Below are 6000 nucleotides of genomic sequence, written 5' to 3' on the forward strand. Positions count from 1 at the left end.
GCGAGCTTGGTTCCAACTTCACGTCACCGGGGGTTGTGGTTGTGGACGGCGGCTCCGGGCGGTAATTTGTCCCGGGGTCGGCGTTCTCCCCTCCTCCTCATGGTGTTCGTGCGTGTGACGTTGGAGGCGCTCTGACGGCGGTGTATGGGTATTTGTGGGTGGCGGCAGCAGGCGGGACTGGAACAACCTGGGAATTGTCATCCTACGATCTCGTCTTCTTTCCACACACAAGGTATTTATGCACTTAGCGTCTCAGCTCTCTTTTTTTCTTCCCATCTTCTTCTAATTGTCACTTTGGTACTTGGGAGTTAGGGTGGGGGACGGTACCTACTGGCCATCCCTCCTCCCCTCCTGGGCCGTCTTTAATATTGATTGGACCCTGGGCAAAACTTTTCTTGGGGCCCCCCCATGCAGTTTTGCTCTCCACCTGCTCTGAGACATACAATATATAGAAGCTAGACCCAAAATCAGTTTACTGATTAAGATCAGGCAGCTATTGCGATTGGTTGTCAGAGGTTACAGTGTATCATTACCGCTCACTGACTGGTTGCTAGAGGTTACACTACATATTAAGGCTCACTGATTAGTTGCTAGAGGTTACAGCACACGATTTCTGCTTGTTCATTGGTTGCTAGAGATTACTGTGGATATGACCTCAGGAGGACATGATATACATATAAATGCCGCTGGCCGCTGCTATTTACATATGAATGCCGCCACAATTTACATATGAATGCCGGTCATTTACATGTAAATGCAGGGTCTGCAGGTGGGTCATCTGTACACAACAATAGGGCAGAGCTGGGCAGCATTAGTAGCAGCACTTCACACTGAGATATTGGGACACAGCACAGGACTAAAACTTCAAGGGAAGAGGGAATTTCAACCAGGATAGTTGGCAAGTATGAGGCAGCTGCTTTGGGCCCCACTGCAATGACAGGGCAGCTGCCCCTTTGGCCCTGCTCCCCTCGCTAATTTTACTCACTTTCCTGTTTCACCTTACACTTTCTTCTCACTGCATGCCTTCTTCCCTCTTCAACCTGCACCTATATATTTCACATTATACATCTTCTCATTTGTTGTTTTTATTATGTATTTTTTCACCCATCAAGCATACATTTACATGCTGATTATGTTCCCACTTGAGAAATGCCCTATTTGTCCCAGTGGTCGCCTGTGTGCGCACTCCATGGGTCCCATTGCCGCTGGATGGGCCTCCTCAGCTCCCGTGCCGTCGCTTGGGGTGCTTGGTGGCTCCCGATACCGCGTCTATGGCTGTATGTAAGTGACTATTAGGTGGGCTTTTCAATCTCCCTTTTGTTACAATTATTATAAATATTAATTGATTACTACCCTGTATTTTCAGACCAATCACAAGCTTGCTCCTGATGAGCGGCAGTAAGCCGTGAAACGCGTAGGGCTACCAGTTGCCGTGTATTTTGGTACCCCAACTTTAACAGTATCTATTCCTGTTATATTGTATCAATTATGCTCGTTTTATTTAATTTAATGTATCATTCATGAAGTCATAGGTTCATGTAGCTGCAATATTTTATCAATTGTCTATTTCATCATTACCATTGGTTGTTTCTATGTATACAATTGAGGTGCGCTTTTATAACTTATTTTGTATTGATCACCATGAGTGCATAAAGAACAAAATGTTGATATTAATGATATGTATGTCTGCGCACCTCTTCAAATATATGTAATCATGCTTTGATAGACAATAAATAATAAATCTTTTTTAATAGCCATTTTGTTTCTTTTTTAACCCCGTACTTCATATAAAGTCCCGTTAAGTTCTTGTTTTTAATTTTTGATTTTTCATGTTCGTGTCCCATAGACTTATAATGGTGTTCGTCCGAGTTCTTTGCATGTTCGCATGTTCTGGTGCGAACCGAACCCGGGGGTGTTGGACTCATCCTTATTTACTATCACTTTAAGAGCACTAAGTGTCATTTCTGTCTGTTGCCCCGTTCTTCTGTTATCAGCATGAGTCACTTCTGACAAGTTTTCCTGACACCTAGAGAAAAATGGTGACAGGGGAGGGAGCTCAAGCATATTGACAGCCTTAGCTCTGTTCCTGTGTGCTGTGTGGAGGGGGGGGTGTGTCCCTTTCCTCCAATCAGCTCTCAGAGCTCCCCTCACTGGGCTCTGCAGAGTGTAATTTTAGCGCTCTGACCCCTTTTTTCTGAAATCTCGGATTCTGGACTTTGAACAGGTGTAGAGAAGAGAAGACAGCATATAAACAGGTTTAACTTATGTAGGAGGATTTGCCTCAGCTATGTGCATTACCTGAGGATAGTCACTTCGCTGGGTAATACTGTAGGTAAGAGTTTACAACCACAGAAGCAATATGGCCCAATGTTCAAAATGAATTATTCAGTGCCGACCATCTAAACAAACGATATAACATATGCAAATTATATGAAGAACTAAGTGAAACTAAACCGCAAATATATCTCCAGCTAATGTCTGGCAGAATCAGTATTTATGAAATGTGTAATTGCTATTAAGAACTAAATGAAAGAAAACTTCCAAGAAATCTCCAGCTAATGAATTAAAGCGAATGGTATTTTTTTGCTTTCTTTAATATTTATATTTTAATTGCTTTCCAGGCCGCATTGTTTCCTGTGCCAGCAATGACAGACCATGGCACCAACCACAAGGGATAAGCAAATGTGCCTGAGGCCGATTTAAGTCAGGTTTGTTGAATCCTGCTTAAGGCAAGGTTCGTACTGATGCGATGGGTATCCGCACCACAGTGCATTCCTGTGTGAATTAAATGCGGCATCTCCAGGGTGCGATTTGAGGCATGGATTTGTATGGCTCAAATCGCACTGCATTCGCACCAAACTCCTTCAGGACCCTTTTTTTTTGTCCGCAGCAGAATCGTGTCGCATTGCGATCCTAATTTGCAAATTACACTGCGTTTTTTAATAGGTGTGATTCGGAGGACCTGGCTTAACTTTGACTCCCTCAGGCTCAACACAAACCTGTAGGAGAGTAGAGTTGCGAAAAGTACCCTCCACACTCCTCATACTAGAAGTCCATCCTCCTTTAATGTGTGTTCTGATCAGGGCTGGTGTAAGGATTTTTGACACCCTAGGCGAAAACTCATTTTGCCCCCCCCCCGCTTCACCCCGACTCCACCCCGACTCCACCCTCTTTGCCCTGCCCATGTATATATCCTACCTTTTTAATGAAGCATCCATCAAATGCAGCCTCACCAGCGCCCATCAATACAGCCTCACCAGTGCCCATCAAACGCAGCCTCACCAGAGCCCATCAATGCAGCCTCACCACAGTCCATCAATGTAGCCTAATCAGCGCTCATTAATGCATCCTACTAGCGCCCATCAAATACAGTCTCACCAGAGCCCATCAATGCAGCCTCACCAGTGCCCATCAAATGCACCTTCACCAGTTCCCATCAAATGCAGCCTCACCACAGTCCATCAATGTAGCCTAATCAGCGCTCATTAATGCATCCTACTAGCGCCCATCAAATACAGCCTCACCAGAGCCCATCAATGCAGCCTCACCAGTGCCCATCAAATGCACCTTCACCAGTTCCCATCAAATGCAGCCTCACCACAGTCCATCAATGTAGCCTAATCAGCGCTCATTAATGCATCCTACTAGCGCCCATCAAATACAGCCTACCAGCGCCCATCAAAAACAGCCTGCCAGTGCCCATCAATGTAGCCTCACCAGCGTTCATTAATGCAGCCTACTAGTGCCCATCAAATACAGCCTACCAGCGCTCATTAATTCAGCCTCACCAGCGCCCATTAATGCAGCCTCACCAGCACCCATTAATGCAGCTTACCAGTGCCCATCAAATGCAAAATTAAGAGTGAAAACACACTTGACCTGCGCAAATGGTGTCAATTAAGACTAATTAACACACGCTGTCTGGCCAATCAGAATGCGTTTCGAAGGCACAGCCTCACCTTCTTCATCAGCTCATTTTTCACTTGTGTTTTTAGTGTTGTTTTATACTTGTATACTGAATAAATTCCTAAGCTGTTTAAATGATTGGCTTAGCGCTTCTCTCTCCTCATTTTGCTTTCCTTTTGTTAACAGTGATAGGGTTCCCCAGCCCGCGCCTGAAGCAGCCTCGCTCCCTTTACATCCTCCATTTAGAGACTTTTTTTTAGAGACTAATTTTTAGGGGTTCATCCCCCAGAACTTTCAATCCACTCACCATTCACATGGTTGCATCCTCATTTATCAGCATGCAGGTGCATGCCTTTTCATTTAAATTTTAAACTTTAATCTTTTTCATCAGATGGTTTAGCGCTGAACATTATACCAATATTGTGTATGTGTTTCCTCCATTGTGCCAATTGATCCTGTCTTGATGAACTTGGCCAACTGGGCCCTCAAGCAATACGGACATTTGGGACAGAAGGTGACATATGAATGGGCACAGCAGAGAGCATTGCCTATATCCATGGACATGATAAAGACTATAATAGGGAACTGTACTTTGTGTGGAGAAGTGTGACAATGGCCATTGCAAAAGTACTCCATAGGGTCGATTAAGAGGGGTGAGAGGCCTGCAGAGTTTTGGCAGATTGACTTCATCGGTCCCCTGCCTCGGGGGAAACAATGGACTGAGGTATTGTTGCACTGCAGTGGACACTTATTCCAAAATTTTGCTTGTTCAACCTTGCAAACCTTGCAGATCAATCTGCAACACTTCAACTGCTCCAGAAACTTGTTGCTTATGGTGGCCCCAAGCAAGTCCAAAGTGATAATGGGTCACACTTCACTGGATCAACAGTACAGCAATGGTCCAAAGACTCTGGAGTGTACTGGTTGTGCCACATTCCATACCACCCACAGGCTGCTGGTTTGATTGACAGATACAGGCTATTGAAGGACCAGATACAGGGCTGTCCTTAAGGGGGAGCAAAAGGGGCACCTGCCCAGGACCCTGTCACTATGGAGGAGCGCAACATGTCACATAGTGCAGCTGAAGGGAAAGGGGAGCAATAAGTGATGGTGTCCATGCCTGACGGCAGAGCTGGCTGAGTGGAGAGACACACTGATGAGCAGTGGCAGGGGCCAGAAGAGTGAAGGAGGATCGCAGTGAGGAGGCTATGACAAAGCTTAAGGCAGCATGGATGAGGAAATCCGGTGAGCAGGGAGAGTTACTAACTAAATGAGAACATGTTCTTGGCTGTTTCAGCCGCTAATCTGTTATCCCTTCTCTACCTCTCTGCTTGTAACCATTACCAGCACTGCCGTACATAACGCTGGTCCGCGTGGATGAGTAGACAGCTGGTATGTTGTGTGATTACCAATCGGAATGAGCTAGTTTGCCCTGCTGAGTTGAACCTTCACTGCTTTACCTGCTAAACTACCACTGATCTCTGCCTCTCTGCTTGCTATGTTCATTGACAGTACTCTTTTTCAATGTAATTCCGGTCGGCTTCATTAACTCCATGTTTTCTGCCACATGTTAAAATCGGCTGAAATAGAAAACCTACCCTTAAAAGGAGATTGTTGTGTGTTTGTGGCATAATCTATCTAGCAACCAATCAGTGAGTAGTAATGATGTGCAGTAACCTCTAGCAACCAATCAGTGTGCAGTAACAATGTGCAATAACCTCTAGCAACCAATGGTTGAGCAGTAATAATGTGCAGTATGCTCTAGCAACCAATCAGTAAGCAGCCATACCACGCAGTAACCTCTAGCAACCAATGTTTTAGCAGTAATGATGTGCAGTAAGCTCTAACAACCAATCAGTGATCGGTAATGATGTGCAGTAAGCTCTAGCAACAAATTAGTGAGTGGTAATGATGTGCACTAGTAACCAATCAGGGGGTGGGAAGGATGTACAATAATCTCTAGCAACAAATGGGTGAGCACTAGTGATGTGCAGTAACCTATAGAAACCAGTGAAAAGTAAGGATGTGCAGCAACCTCTAGCAACCAATGGGTGAGCAATTATGATTCGATCAAAAAGTTATTCAATGTATATG

At 45.0% G+C, this 6000-nt stretch overlaps 1 long non-coding RNA gene across 1 annotated transcript; it reads left to right on the top strand.

The window, feature by feature from the left end:
- The first annotated feature begins 518 nt into the window (after nt 1–518).
- LOC143976217 (uncharacterized) lies at nt 519–1757 on the top strand. The gene is made up of 2 exons (XR_013272566.1): nt 519–1281; nt 1367–1757. It is a non-coding gene; the product is annotated as an uncharacterized LOC143976217 (long non-coding RNA).
- Nucleotides 1758–6000: the final 4243 nt, after the last annotated feature.

The sequence above is a fragment of the Lithobates pipiens genome, unplaced genomic scaffold (assembly GCF_037356315.1).
Source record: "Lithobates pipiens isolate NorthernLeopardFrog02 unplaced genomic scaffold, aLitPip1_a1.2 Scaffold_13, whole genome shotgun sequence".
In the NCBI taxonomy this organism is placed as follows: Eukaryota; Metazoa; Chordata; class Amphibia; order Anura; family Ranidae; genus Lithobates; species Lithobates pipiens.